Genomic DNA, 16,910 nt, shown 5'->3' on the forward strand with positions numbered 1-16,910 from the left:
TAGAAACAAATGATGAGAGGTCCCTCGATTCACCTACAATTATTGGTAATGTCAAAAACCAAATAAATATGGGGATCCAAATTGAGAAATTCTTGCCGCTACATATTAGGTTTTGTAAAACATACATGTCTATGTGTGGCATGGCTTTCTTTTTCTCAAGCTATGCATACGCTTTAAGGGCTAATTCATTGGGTATTAAATGACCATTCTTGGGCATTCCCATCTCCATTACATCTAAAAGTATGAGTAATTAGTTGATAAGCTTTCACCTAGGCAATAGTCCACCAAAATTTCCTCATGCTCGAGCTTCTAAAATAGAATTTTTTCACCAGGACTTTGTGGTAGACCATTTATGTTTATTGTAGGCGGGATGCTCTTGACACCAACATTTTGCGCATTGTTGCATCTAAAGTGTGGAAGCTAACTGTAAATAGATGACTCAATTCATGCAACTTTTTAAAGCTGGCAATAAATGAAATCTTCCAAATTATGGAAGCCATATCTAATAGAGTTGTAGCTTAATATTTAAAATTGTAGAGAAATCCATATTACATTAAATACATGTACTTATTCCACTGATTGGACAAAAACCGATCACATAATTATCCTTGATACTATGATGCAATGGTATGTGATAAAAAACAAGGCTCAATTTCCCTATATCCCATTTCTATTTTTTTAATGGTGGGTCGAGCTTGTTATTAGAGAGAAGGCACTAGATCCATAGTGTAAGGCCTAGCCATGTGACCCAAAGGAAGAAAACCTAAAGTTTTACTAAGTTTGTCAAACTTTTTTTTTCTAACGTTAAAGATAATAACTTAGCAACAACAGTTGCAACATAGCAAAAGCAATTAATATTCACATAAACACATACTATAAAATAGTATTATAACAATCCTTAAGGGTCCCATGACGTTGAATCAAATTTAAGTTTAATTAACACTAAATCCAATATATAATAACTCCACATCAAAGAATAATGTACAATTATGATTCCATTTAAATAATATACAATTATATATGATGCCACTTGGCAATAAATAGAATGCACAATCATCAACTATATAGGTCACAGGGTATGAAAGGCTGAAATAATATACATCACGAAATAAATTACATCATCTCTTAAGATCTTATGAAATCAAATACAATACAATGGTACAACCATCCATCATAGAAATACAAGAACATATAGAAAAGAACATTTGCACAAACACATCTAGCAATGACATTTGACGGTCGAATCTCAATGGTATAAGAAAAAGCACTACCACACGATCTCATGGAACCCAAAAAGGTCCACTCCCACTATGCTAAAGAGATAATCTCAATTCCCAAATAGGAAAACAAACTCAACAATCAAATCCAACATCTAGGTTCAAGGAAGCAACTAAAAGCAATCTAACTCAAAGGTACCAAGACACAAGTATCAACAAATCCCAGAGGTAACACAAACATGTAGGAGATCTACTATGCAAGTGGAAAAATGTCATTGCACAAACCAGCTCTAGGGTTACCTGGCTAGTCTTTTAATCCTCCAACTGCCTACTGACTCTATGTAGCACTAGTATCTTTTTGTACTGACAAGACATACTAATGAGTCATCTCTAAGGTTACCCAGCTAGCCTTTTAATCCTCTCGTCCATTAGTGACTTTTTGTGGTACCAATATCTTGTTAATTCATTTTAAACCCATTTAATAAAATGTTATCACTAATTAAATAACCTACAATGGGTTACCCTGGCAACCACTTTGGGCCCCGGGCTCCATTCAAGCCACTTCCCAACATGACATATAGATAACCTACCCTAATCTCAGTGAATTAAAAGATCACAAAAGACTACATACCATAAATCAATTCTTAAACAAGCAACTGACAAGTATTGAAAAACACTGATCTTAATCACGGATTCCACCAATATGATCATCTTAACAGGATTGATCCCAAAGTAATGTATACATAAACCAATCCATGTCATAAAATTATATCACCAACAAAAAATCATACAAACATCGCAGTCCTATAAAATTGACTAGAAAGCAATCCAAATACAACTGATCAAAGGCTCAAAGGTTATGCTAGATAGGTCGCACCATTCACCTCAACTTCACACATGAACACTAGAAAGTGGTAACAATCAATGCATCAAAACATCTCATAGAGCATACTAGAAACATTACTGTGGTTGAGTATAAAAGATCAAGATCAAAACATCATCATGACATCATAAAATAGAACTCTCAAGCCTTTAGTAAACATCCTAGCTAGCCAAAGCTAAGTCAAACTCGAAAACCTTAACACTAGTAAATTACATGTTACATAAAGTGCATACAAAAGTGAATTTCATAATTCATTAGGTTCTAAAAACCATTAAGTTCAATATTTGCTAAAGTTCTCATATTAAATCATAGACAATTCTATATTGGGAATCAATTTTCTCAAACAAGGGTTTCAACCCAGAGAAATTCTAAAACAGAAACACAATAGACATGAAGAAGACATGAATTCAAAAAACAAGCAACTACTGCACAAACCCACAAGATACCACCTGGATCTAATGCTAAAAGAATGAATGCACAAACACGCAAGAATCTTCCTTTTCCTTCAAAAACCCTCTTTTTGGAAATTGGCTCCTCTAAACTTGTGTATCTAGAAATGAGCTCTAATTTCCTTAATAAAGAGTTTTTCCCTCAAATCAAGGCTTTGATCATCCAATCATGCGAAAAACCTTTATATTTAATTACTATATTTTAATTTTCATGCACACACTTTATGCAATTTAATTAAAATAAACTTTGTTAAATTAAAACTTTCTCTCCCTTATTAAATCATGCGACATTTTTAATATAATATTTATTGATTTAACTAATAATATTAGTTAGAGTTTATTAAAAATTCCTAATTAAATAAATATAAATACACCTAAATTAGAACTTTAATGAAATCTTTTAAATTTAATTCTTTCATGCATATTTAAAGAACTTTTTAATTAAAATATTCTTTTATGTTTTCTTTTCCTCCACTTATTAAGTAGCGTAAGCATTGTTTAAAGCATAATTTATTATTTAAATTAATAAGAATAATTAAAGCTCCTTATTTAAATTAAACTCTAATTTAATAATTATTAATTAAATAATCATAATAAAAAAATATTAAATCTATAATCTTTTACTATTTTAATTCTTTTTTTATCCAACTTCTTAAATTAGACTTTTAAAATAAATATTTTAAACTAAAGTATATATTTGATTAATTTCTAATTAATTAAATAACATCATATTCTAATCTTTCTTTAACAAATTTTCTAAATTTAGACCTCTAATTTAGACTTTTTATTTAAAGCATAAATTTAATTATTTTTTAATTAATAAAATATTCACATATTTTAATATTTTCTTTTTAATCAAATAATTTTTATTACTCAATTAATTATATTATTTAGAGTTTATTATTAAAATAAAACTCTTAAATAATAATTATTAAATAAAATAAATATAAAAAATACTAAAATTAGGACTTTAATTTAATCTTTTAAATTTAATTCTTTTATTTAATTAATTAAATATAATTAAATATTGAATTTTCTATATACAATTTTCATGCAACAACTTTAAGAAATTTAAATTTAAATAACTTTATTAAATTAATTTTCTTTCTCACTTTAATTAATCATGAGATGTTTTTAATATCATATTTAGTAGTTTAACTAATAATATTATTTAGAGTTTATTAATTAAAATAAAACTCCTAAATTAATTATTATTAAATTAAATAATTATAAGTATGCCAAAATTAGAACTATAACTTTATCTTTAAATTTTATTCATTTATTTAAGTAATTACATTTTTAATAATATATTTATTAACTTAATTAATAAAATTATTTAGAGTTTATTATTAAAATAAAATCCTAAATAATTATCATTAAATAAAATAAATATAAATACATCAAAAATAAAACTTTAATAAAATCTTTAAATTTAATTCTTTTATTTAATTAATTTCTCAATTAATTAAATATAATTAAATATTAATTTTTTTAATAAAATTTTCATTAAATTAAACCATTAAATTATCTTTTAATTTGATTTAATTATAACAAAAAATCACCACATGCCCTCAAAACCAAAAATGACAACTCAACTGAAGGAAAAGAGCATAATCAAACTCCAGGGTCAAAATCACGAATTCATGTCACTTGCCAAATTTGGATGGGTAAACTAACTCAGATACTTGTCCTATTTTCTAGGACAATTGGCTTAGGGTTTAGGATTTGGACTCAAGAGTTATCTCCTCACTTATACCATTGAAATACTGCGATAGGGTATGCTCATCCTAGCAATTCAAGAAAGTTGATACCCAATACCTGCAATCTGCATAAAAGTCATGCATGTACAAGCACAATATTCTAAACTAAATAGGCAATGGCTGGAATGTAATGTTCCCATGTTTTAGCCTTCACGTTCTCCAAAGTCTAAGTGGAGGATAAGAAGAAATTAAATTAATTTCTTATAAAGTCATTCAATTAAAATTAAAAGTTGACTTTGTATTTAATTAATTTAATTATTTATTACAAGGGAGTAGCTTCTAGGGTATGTATTAATTATTGGGAGGACATAAGCCTCTCATGATTTAATTAATTATTGCCAAGGACGAATTTCTAGGGTATGCATTAATTATTGGAAGGAGGAAGCTTCTAGCTCTTGCAATTAATTAATTTTTTAGTTCCTTCCAGAAGGATGAAGAAAAGGATAAATAGGGCTGAAAGTTTCATTGCTGGATCAGATGATTATAACTTGCATTTGATAAGAGCTTGGATGTGTGAATCACACTACCTTCTTTTGGAAATAGAGGACGTTCATTCTCTATTGTAACATTCTAGACATCATTCTCTTAGGGTTTGGCCTTTGGAATACACCTCTTTGTAATTGATTGTAGCACTCTTAGCATTAATATAATTTCAGCCTTGGTTCAGCTTTTGGACATTCCTGGGTGTCCATTACAATGGTATCAGAGCTATTGGTCTTGCCATCCTGTGGAGTTCTTCTAGGGAATTTGGAACAGCGAGATAAAGGGAAAAGAGTTTGACAAAATGTATACCAATCCAGATCAAGAAAGTGTAATGTTCGGGATACTAAATCCATTATAGTAGAGCTATTAGTCCTACCATCCTGTGGAGTTCTTATAGGGAATTTGGAACAATGAGATAAAGGGAAAAGAGTTTGACAAAATGCATACTAGTCCAGATCAAGAAAATGCAATGCTTAGGTTACTGAGTTTATTAGAGGAGCATAACAGGCGAATGGATGGACAAATGGATATGATGTTGCAACTTATGGCTAGACATATAGGCATCAATATTGAAGGTTTGTACATTGCTCCAGTGCAGAAAGAAGTTGTTTCCTTAGGTGGGATCGAGACACATATAGAGCCACCTAGCTATGATATAGGTGATATGGAGTCCATCGATGTAGGATTAGAAGAATGCAAGGATACTATTATATCAGTAGCCACTTCTATGTCATTTGAACCATCCAACGAGGAGTTTGGCAGTATGCGTGTGGTTGTAGATGTGTGCTCTAATAATAGTACACTTGTTATTGCTAATGAGGTGAGCAATATAGTGACAAAGTCAAATTATACTATCGATCAACAAAGTGTTAATGTTCACTCTTGGGATAGTACTATGTTCAACATGGATGCAACATTGTCTTATGACAATCTAGTGTTTGAGGTTGATGTTGATCATTCACCTGAGTGGAGTTGGGCTTAGTTTTCACCATGTACAAAGATTCAATTTTTTGTTGTAGCAGTTGGGAGGAAGAGGTTCCATAGATCTTCTATGGAGACACCTTATGGTGATATCCAGACTTATACTTCATCAGCACAAGTTTTGGGAGCTAACTTGTAGGACATGTGGTTGGTCTTAATGATGTTCATTTGTAGTTTGTTTAATGTCCATACAGATATCACATATTACTTCAATTGGGATCTAGGTGGAGGTTGGAGTTCATTATGTTACTTAATTGCTTGAGGACAAGCAATTTCAAGGAGGGTGGATTTGTAATGTTCCCATGTTTTAGGCTTCATGTTCTCCAAAGTCTAAGTGGAGGATAAGAAGAAATTAAATTAATCTCTTATAAAGTCATTCAATTAAAATTAAAAGGTGACTTTGTATTTAATTAATTTAATTATTAATTACAAGGGAGTAGCTTCTAGGGTATGTATTAATTATTGGGAGGACGGAAGCCTCTTATGATTTAATTAATTATTGCTAGGGAGGAATTTCTAGGGTATGCATTAATTATTGGAAGGAGGAAGCTTCTAGATCTTGCAATTAATTAATGCTTTAGTTCCTTCTAGAAGGATGAAGAAAAGGATAAATAGGGCTGAAAGTTTCATTGCTGGATCAGATGATTATAACTTGCATTTGATAAGAGCTTGGATGTGTGAATCACACTCCCTTCTTTTGGTAATAGAGGATGTTCATTCTCTATTGTAACATTCTAGACATCATTCCCTTAGGGTTTGGCCTTTGGAATACACCTCTTTGTAATTGATTGCAGCACTCTCAACATTAATATAATTTCAACCTTGGTTCAACTTTTGGACATTCCTGGGTGTCCATTACATGGAAGTAGTTCATCATGTAGTTCCCAACTAGCAGGTGACTATGACTCCCTTCCTCAACCACATCAAAAATGTCAAACAAAAAGAAAACATACATGCATGCCATACACATGCAAGTATGGGGTAAATATCCCTAGAAATTGCATAAAAATCATTTGTCTAACTAACATCATTCAATACACACACACACACACACACACACACACATATTAACTAAATATGAAATATAATTAATCAATTTCGGTAATCTAGCATTGCTAATCATAAAACATAATAATAGAAGAGGCCTAAAAGAATCCAGTCAAAAAAAATTAGAAAAGTCAAGTAGGATAGGCATTACATCCACTTCCCTTAGACTTAGGCTTACTCCTGGAAGCCTACAAGAGAAATAAAACTAAACTAGGGGTAGGCATTACATCCACTCCCCCTAGACTTAGACTTACTTATGGTAGCCTACTACAATGACTAAGGCAACTAAAAGTCAAAGAGTACTATTGATCATGTCAAACAAAAAGCTCATTTAAGAAACTAATACAAATAAGTTAACTATATATACACCTCCAATCACTTAGAGCAATATGATTCTAAAGCCATATTGATCCAACATTCATCTTTTTAACAAATACTAAAATAGATCCCCTAAAACACTCCAAACAAAAGATCAACATCTCTAATTCCATCGAAAAGCATAAAGGTTATAATGTATAGACAGATCAAAATTCAAGAACATAAATGTTATGAGTTTTCAAGTTTCATGTTAAAAAGTTCCACTACTTTTTTTCTTCTTATTCAAACTATTTAGGTTCAAGTTTGTAACTTTTATTGAAAACACCCAAACAAGAACAACATAATGTTCACAAAAATCAATCAAAGGCATGCTACCTTAAAGCACAATCATAAGAAAACATGTATGAGATCCATCTCACAATCATAAGTTTAAAGTTTCAAGTGTTCAAGTTTGAAGTTTCCAAGTGTTAAACTTGCAAAAAATACATAACACTATTTACGTTTCATTTTAGTGTGAAGTTCAAGTTTATAAAAGATACATATAACAATTCAAGTTTTGATTTTGGTTTACTAGTTCAAGTGTTCATGTTTGCAATAAATAAATATCATAGTTTAGGTTTTTTTTTTAATTCAACTAGTTAACAACTAATGGCATTCCAATATACCCAGAGCTCCCAATGTAGAAACTCGAGCTCTGATACCAGATTTAATGCCCCACCATGTGACCCAAAAGAAGTTAACCAAAAATTTTACTAAGTTTGTCAAAAATATTATTTTCTAAAGTTAAAGATAATAACTTAACAACAATAGTTATAACATAGCAAAAGCAATTAACATTCACATAAACACATGCCATAAAACATATTACAATTCTTAAGGGTCCCATGATGTTGAATCACATTTAAGTTTAATTAACACTAAATCCAATAAATAATAACTCCACATCAAATAATAATGTAAAAGTATGATTCCATCTAAATAATATACAATTATATATGATGGCACTTGGCAATAAATAGAATGCACAATCATCCATTGTACATGTCACAAGGTATAAAAGGCTGAAATAATATACATCATCAAATAAATTACATCATCTCTTAAGATCTCTTGAAATCAAATACAATACAATAGTACAACAATCCATCATAGAAATACAAGAACAAATAGAAAGGAACATATGCACAAACACATCCAGCAATGGCATCTAATGGTCGAATCTCAATGGTATAAGAAAAAGCACTACCTCCCAACCTCGTGGAACCCAAAAAGGTCTACTCCCACCATGCTGAGGAGATAGTCTCAAGTCCCAAATAGGATAACAAACTCAACAATCAAATTCAACATCTGGGTTCAAGGAAGCATCTAAAATAAATCTAACTCAAAGGTACCAAGACACAAGTATCAACTAATCCTAGAGGCAACACAAACATGTAGGAAATTTACTATGCAAGTGGGCAAGTGTCATTGCGGAAACCAACTCTAGGCTTACTTGGCTAGTCCTTTAATCCTCTACCCCCCTAGTGACTCTATGCAGCACTAGTATCCTTTCCTACTAATAAGGTATACTAACGAGTCAGCTCTAAGGTTACTCGACTAATCTTTTAATCCTTCGGGCCCTTAATGACTTTTTGTCGTACCAATATCTTGTTAATTTATTTTAAACCCATTTAATGAAATGTTATCACATATTAAATAACCTACAATGGGTTACCCTAATAGCCACTTTGGGCCCTAGCCTCCATTGAAAGCTACTTCCCAACATGACATATAGATAACCTACCCTAAGCTCAGTAAAATCAAAAGATCACAAAAGACCACATACCATACATAAGTTCTTAAACAAACAACTAACAAGTATTGAAAAACAATGATCATAATCATGGATTCCACAAATATGATCATCCTAATAGGACTAATCCCAAAATCAAGTATACATAAACCAACCCATGTCATAACATGACATCACTAAGAAAAAATCATACAAACACCTTAGTCCTATAAAAGCGACTAGAAAGCAATCCAAATACAACTGATTGAAGACTTAAAGGTTATATCAGATAGGTCACACCCTTCACCTCAGTTTCACACAAGAATACTAAAAAGAAATAATAATCAATGCATCAAAACATCTCATAGAGTTTGCTAGACACATTACCATGATTGAGTATAAAAGATCAAGATCAAAACATCATCACGACATCACAAAACAAAGCTCCTAAGCCTCTGGTAAACATCTTGAGTGGCCAAAGCTAAGTCAAACCTGAAAAACCCAACACTAGTAAATCACATGTTACATAAAGTGCATACAAAAGTGAATATCATAATTCACTAGGTTTTGAAAACCCTAAAGTTTAATATTTACAAAAGTTTATAGATTAAATCATAGACAATTCTATAATAGAAATCACTTTTCTCAAACAAGGGTTTCAAACTAGAGAAATTCTGAAAACAAAAACACAACAGACATGAAGAAGACATGAATTCAAAGAATGAGCAACTACTACACAACCCCACAAGATCCTACCTAGATTTGATGCTAAAACAATGAATGCATAAACACACAAGAATCTTCCTTTTCGTTCGAAAACCCTCATTTTAAAAATTGGCTCCTCGAAACCTATGTATCTAGAAATGAGCTTTAATTTCCTTAATAAAGAGTGTTTCCCCCAAATCAAGGCTTTGATCATGCAATCATGCGAAAAACCATTTTCTTTAATTACTATATTTTAATTTTCATGTACATAGTTTATGCAATTTAATTAAAATAAACTTTGTTAAATTAAAGATTTCTCTCCCTTACTAAATCATGTGATGTTTATATAATATAATATTTATTAATTTAACTAATAATATTATTTAGAGTTTATTTAAAATTTCTAAATAAATTATTATTAAATTAAATAAATATAAATATGCCTAAATTAGAACTTTAATTGGATCTTTTAAATTTAATTCTTTCATACACATTTAAAGAACTTTTTAATTAAAATATTCATTTTATATTTTCTTTTCCTCCACTTATTCATGTAAGCACTATTTAAAGCATAATTCATTATTTAAATTAATAAGAATAATCAAAGCTCCTTATTTAAATGCATCTCTAATTTATTAAATAATCATAATAAAATAATATTAAATCTTTAATCTTTTAATCTTTTAATTCTATTTTTATCCAACTCCTTAAATTAAACTTTTAAAATAAATATTTTAAATTGACATACATATTAAATTAATTTCTAATTAAGTAAATAACATCACATTCTAATATTTCTTTAATCAATTTTCTAAATTTAGACCTCTAATTTAGACTTCTAAATTATACTTTTTATTTAAAGCATAAATTTCAATAGTTTTTAATTAATCAAATATTCAAATATTTTAATATTTTCTTTTTAATTAAATAATTTTTATTGCTCAACTAATAATTTAGAGTTTATTATTAAAATAAAGATCTTAAATAATAATTATTAAATTAAATAAATATAAAAATGTTAAAATTAGAACTTTAATATCATCTTTTAAATTTAATTTTTTATTTAATTAATTTTTTAGTTAATTAAATATAATTAAATATTTAATTTTCTATATACAGTTTTCATGCAATAATTTTAAGCAATTTAAATTAAAATTTTATTAAATTAATTTTCTTTCTCACTTTAATAAATCATGAGACATTTTTAATATCATATTTATTAATTTAATTAATAATATTATATAGAGTTTATTAATTAAAATAAAACTCCTAAATAAATTATTATTAAATTAAACAATTTTAAATATGCCAAAATTAGAACTATAACTTTATCTTTAAATTTTATTCTTTTATTTAAGTAATTCACGAGATATTTTTAATAATATATTTTTTAACTTAATAATAACATTAATTACAGTTTATTTTTAAAATAAAATTCCTAAATAATTATCATTAAATTAAATAAATATAAATGTGTCAAAAATAGAACTTTAATAAAATCTTTAAATTTAATTCTTTTATTTATTAAATTTGTCAATTAATCAAATATAATTAAATATCAAATTTCTTTATAAAATTTCTATTAAATTAAATCATTAAATTATCTTTTAATTTGATTTAATTATAACAAAAAATCACCACACACCCTCAAAACCAAAAATGACAACTCAACTAAAGGCGAAGAACATTATCAAACTCTAGTGTCAAAATCATGAATTCATGTCACTTGATGAATTCGGATGGGTAATCTAACTTAGATACTTGTCCTATTTTCTAGGACAATTGACTTAATGTTTAGGATTTGGAGTCAAAAGTTATCTTCCCACTTATACCATCGAAATAGTGTGATAGGGTACGCTCATCCTAGCAATTTAGGGAAGTTTATGCTCGATACCTACAATTCGCATAAAATCCACACATGTACAAACACAATATTCTAAACTAAATAGGTAGTGACAGGGAGTGGTTCATCATGTAGATCCTAACTAGAAGGTGACTACAACTCCCTTCCTTAACCACATCAAAAACTTTAAACATAAAGAAAACATACATGCACACCATACACATGCAAGTACGGGGTAATTATACCTAGAAACCACATAAAAATCATTCATCTAACTAACATCATTCAATAACTAAAATAACTGGTAGTAAGTACTTCAACATATATATATCAACTAAATATGAAATACAACTAATCAATTCTAGTAATCTAGCACTGTTAATCATAAAACATAATAATAGAATAGCCCTAATTGAGTCTAGTCAAAATAAATTAGAAAAGTCAAGTAAGGGTAGGCATTACATATAGATCGTGGACAGAGAGAATATTGGGCAGAACAAACTCCATCTCTTCCGCATGGGAGAGGTTTAGAAGGAGGAAATAATGTTATGACCAATCTATCAAAATGCAGATGTCATACAAGATCATTGGGTCTGTACTAAGTGAATGAGATAGATTTGAATGCTCTTTAAGCTTGTTAATGCTTGTAACAATTCTACATTAGAAGTGAAGCACTAAAGCATTTCTATCATCCCCAAGGGCATTTATGAGAATGTGGTGAGTGAAGCACTTGAGAAGGAATTTTAATACCAAGGTTTGTTCACTACACCCACCTTTGTAATATGTTTCTTGGAGTGCCAATACAATCTATATAGTAGGTAGGGTGCCCAATCTCTTTGTAATCATGCTACTGGCAAGGGATGGCATCATATATGAAAATATGACCCCCTCTTGTTGGTTTGGGTAATGGGCATTCATTTTTTGAATAATAATTTTTGTTTGAGTGGTTTATCTGCATGTGTAGAGCCCTCTTTTCCCTGTATCTATAGGGAAGTTGTTCCTTTCTCTAGTTGATCTTTTTCAAAATCTAGCAAATCTTTTTTTTTTTTATTGATTCAATTTTCCATAGTCAGTGTTTCTGTAATGGTTGCTAGTGTTCACTATGATCTCTTGTTATTCATAATGGTTACATCTATTGTATATGGAAAGTATTTTTGTCTATAAAGTGTCCATGATTATTAATTGTTGCTGGATAATTTATTTGTAATTTTTCAAATTAGTAAAAAAAATTTGAAAAGTTACACAATATGTTTCTTTAGGGGTAGAAAATGTTATGCAATACTTGCTACACTTATGTCCTGCGGAAGGTCTTGAATGATGAATGAAGGTAGATTATAAGCTCTTATGATGTCAAAAAAGATTTTTAGATATGCATTTTAGTGTAAAGGTATTTTTGTTTGTAAAATAGAGTTATGATATAAAATATATTATAGATTTTTATCTATAAGATCTACTTTACAATTCAACACACAAGTCACTTTCTATCTTCAAATTTGGTAGAATATTTGTAGTTAAGAACCACTCACAAATTAATTAAAAGAGCACAAACTATAGTTCAATAGTATTTTAATAATTATGCCTACATTAATGAAAATTGTTTTAAATTTATTGATATTTAGATTGATAATATTTATCCAAAGATTTAAATAGGTATTCAAATCCTATGAGATTTATTTTAGATTTAACTTAGTGTGAAAAAAGATGCATTGAATCATGTCCTTAAAATAGTTCAATTATAGCGATATTCAAAAAATTATAAAAATTATTTATGATTTGGGATATAAAATATTAGTAAAAGAAAATGATTTCCAAAAGTTTGCAGGGTTCGGCAAATGGACATTAGACATTGAACAACAAGAGAATCGAGAATATTATGCACATCATAAAGATGAAATAGAAATTCATAAGTGCACAAGGAAGATAAACCAATAAAAAATCCCCCTAAAGAAAGTTGTTGCAGGAGTAGCTACAAGTGTTGGGCATAGGAATTTAATGTTTATGTATTGTTTATGAGGGGTATTTTAATGTTTTGTTATTATTAAATTTTAGGGCATGTTTTAATGTTTTTTTATCACTTTAGTAAAGGATTAAATAAAAACTTTATGGTTCTAGTGGTTCCCAAAAATGGTTTTTAACTATTTACTATGTTTATATATTCTCTCCAAAACCTCTAGGAGAGCATGATTTTTTTCTTTTTTGGTGCGAAGAAGGCTGAGAAAGAAGTTGAATGATATTGTTCATGTTCTATAGAATGAAATAAGAGATAAGTTAAAAACTTTGGTTTTTCCTGCAATTTCTTTTATTATTGTTGTTGTTTCTTTAATCTCTATGTGTGGAGTCCCAATGTTTTAAAGTTTATATTGTAATGAGATCTTTGCAACCAAGGCACGAGTTGTTAAACTACTGCCTACAAAATATTTTGAGACATCATGTCTCTTGCTTGTTTAATCTTCATGTGAACAAACTAACACATGTTGAAGAACAAGTAGGAGGAATGTACCATACTTTGCTTCTGGTTAAGTGTAGGAATTGGCCACAAATAGAGGTGGCACATGTGTGGCGAAAGGGAAACATCTCTATACGCTTGCCATTAACGAATGGATGCAACCTGTAAGGTGATTTTTGTGTTTGGTTTTTATGTCATTCATTTTATTACATTGCTATACTTTTCTCCAATTTCTTCTTTCCATCTCATAGTAAAGCTATTACAGACATTATTCTTGTTTTCTCCTTATCATATTGGTATCAGAGGGAGAAAAGCTCTTGCTGGGAAGTGCATGTCTATGGAAGAATCACAAGTTGAAGCTAAGGCTCATACCATGCCTCCTAAAAGTATGACTCCAGATGCCATCAAAAATATGATGGAGGAACTTCTAGAAGATAAGTTGAAGGAGTTCAAGAAGGGGTCCAGTGACAAGGATAAGGAGAATGAGATGGAAGAAGGTGCTAGTGGAGATGAATAAGGAGAACAACACCAAGATCCACCAATAGAATTTCTTGTTGATCAAAAGGCATTCATTAATTCTTTAAAGTCAATAAGAGGAGATGTTACTTATAGGCTACCTACATATGGAGGTAGTCTCAGTAGTGAGGAAGTAATTTAATGGATTGAAGCAATCACCAATCACTTCGAGTTGAATAAAGTTCCAAAGAATGATAAGGTAAGGATTACAAAAGGAAAATTAAAAGAATTTTCTCTCATGGTAGAATTATATTCAAGGAGAAAGGACACAAAATAATAATAAAATGATTTCTTCATGGGAAGTGATGAAGAAAAAAATCAAGGCATAATTTATGCCTGCAGATCATGAGGTTTAGTTGTTCAAAAATTTGCAAAGCCTGAAGTAGTGAGAGATGGACGTGAATGCCTATACAGAGGAGTTTCATAGGTTAACTCTTAGGGCAAAGAAACAAGAGGAGGAACTAGAAAGAGTGGCAAGGTATTTAAATGGTCTAAGAATGAACATATAGGAGGAGATCAACCTCTTGGCCCCATATACACTAGGGAGGTATTTTCAACTTTCTCTTAAAGTTGAAGAGAAGCTAAAGAGGAAGGGTGGTCAGCAACAAGGAGGGAGAAGTGGAAGGAATGACTGAGGTAAGGGAAACTTAAAAACTAGAGGACAAGGCTAGAGGTCCCAAGTTGAGTCTAACCCCAAGGAGCAAGTGGGTGACTCAAGTAGTAGGGGAGGCTATGCTGGAAGGGGATGTAATGGAGGAAGGTTAGGTGGATCAAGCAAAGGATCCAAGTTCTTGGGAATGAAGTGCTACAATTGTAGTTAGATGAGACACCCAAAATATAAGTGTCCACAAAGGGCATCTACTTCTCAAAATGGTGAAAGGAGAGTCACTTATGTGCAGGAAGATAATGTGAGTATGAACTCACTAGAAGTTCAATTGATTACAGAGGCTTAGGGAGAATGTCTCATGTTAAGGAGGACACTTCTTAAAGAACCAGTGAAAGAGGATACCACTCAAAGGAGGGCTCTTTTTCGAGTTCAATGCAAGGTGAAAGGCAAGTTTTGCAAGGTGATAATTGATTCAAGTTCCATGGATAATATCATATCACTCGAGGATGTAAACAAACTAAAGTTAGAGAGACTTCCACATTCTTGTCCATACAAGGTCAATTGGTTGAACAAAGAGCAACAAGATTTTGTGAATGAGAACGATTGGGTAGAGTTCAGTATAGGGGGATATAAGGATAAAATATTGTGTGATATCTTGCCCATGGATGCTTTCCACCTCTTGTTGGGAAGACCTTGGCAATTCAATAGGAAGGCACGCCATGATGGTGAGAAGAATTATTATAGCTTCCAAAAAATGGAATAACATACAAATTGAATTTTGAAGGATAAGAGAAAGGGGTTGATCAAGTTGGACCAAGTGTGTTTCTAGTAGGTGAGAAAGAGTTCATTAACACTCTTGAAGAAGAAGATGGAATAGAATTTGTATTGGTGTTCAAGCCCAAGGAAGATAGGAAGAAGGAATGTAGAATAGGAGGCCCAAAAGAAGTTGAAGAGTTGTTGAACCAATAAAAGGACATCAGTGTTGAGGTAATGCTTGAGTCTCTACCACCCATAAGATACATAAGTCACTAGATTAATCTTATTCCTAGAGTAGGGCTACCCAACAAGGTAGGATATAAGATGACATCATAGCAGAATGAAGAGGTTGCTAGGAAAATACAAGAGTTTCTTGGCAAGGGGTTGATAAGGAAAATTCTTAGCCTATGTCTTATCCTTAGTTCTTGCTCCAAAGAAGGATGGTAAGTGGAAATTGTGTGCCAATTCTAGGACCATTAATAGGATAACTATAAGATATAGATTTCCTATTCCTAGAATAGAAGATTTGTTGGATTGTTTGGGGGGAGGTTCATATTTTTCTAAAATACATCTCAAAAGAAAGTATCATCAAATAAGGATACAAGAGGGGGATGGATTGAAGATGACCTTTAAAACTAATGAAGGGTTATATGAATGGTTGGTTATGTCATTTGGTTTATCTAATGCTCCTAGTACATTTATGCGACTAATGAATGAACTTTTGTAGGACTTCATTGGGAAGTTTGTTGTTACCTTGATGAAATGTTGGTGTATAGAAGGAATAAGGAAGAGCATTTGCAGCATTTGAAGATAGTTTTGCAAAGGCTACAGGAACAAAAGGTGAAGATAAATTTGTAGAAGTGTGACTTTTTGAAACAAGAGTTGGTGTATCTTGGATTTGTGATATCCAAGGGAGATCTAAAAATGGATCCATATAAAGTAGAGGCCATAATTAATTGGCTAACACCAAGGGCTTTTGGAGAGGTTTGAAGTTTCCATGGCTTGGCCACATTCTACAAGAAGTTCATAAGGAACTTCAGCGACATTTGTGCACCAATTTTAGACACCATCAAAGGAGGAGGTAAAATGAAGTTTGAATGGAATAGTGCAGCAAATAAGAGTTTTGAG

Source organism: Cupressus sempervirens, chromosome 3 (assembly GCF_028749045.1).
Source record: "Cupressus sempervirens isolate cs-2001-9-10 chromosome 3, ASM2874904v1, whole genome shotgun sequence".
NCBI lineage: Eukaryota > Viridiplantae > Streptophyta > Pinopsida > Cupressales > Cupressaceae > Cupressus > Cupressus sempervirens.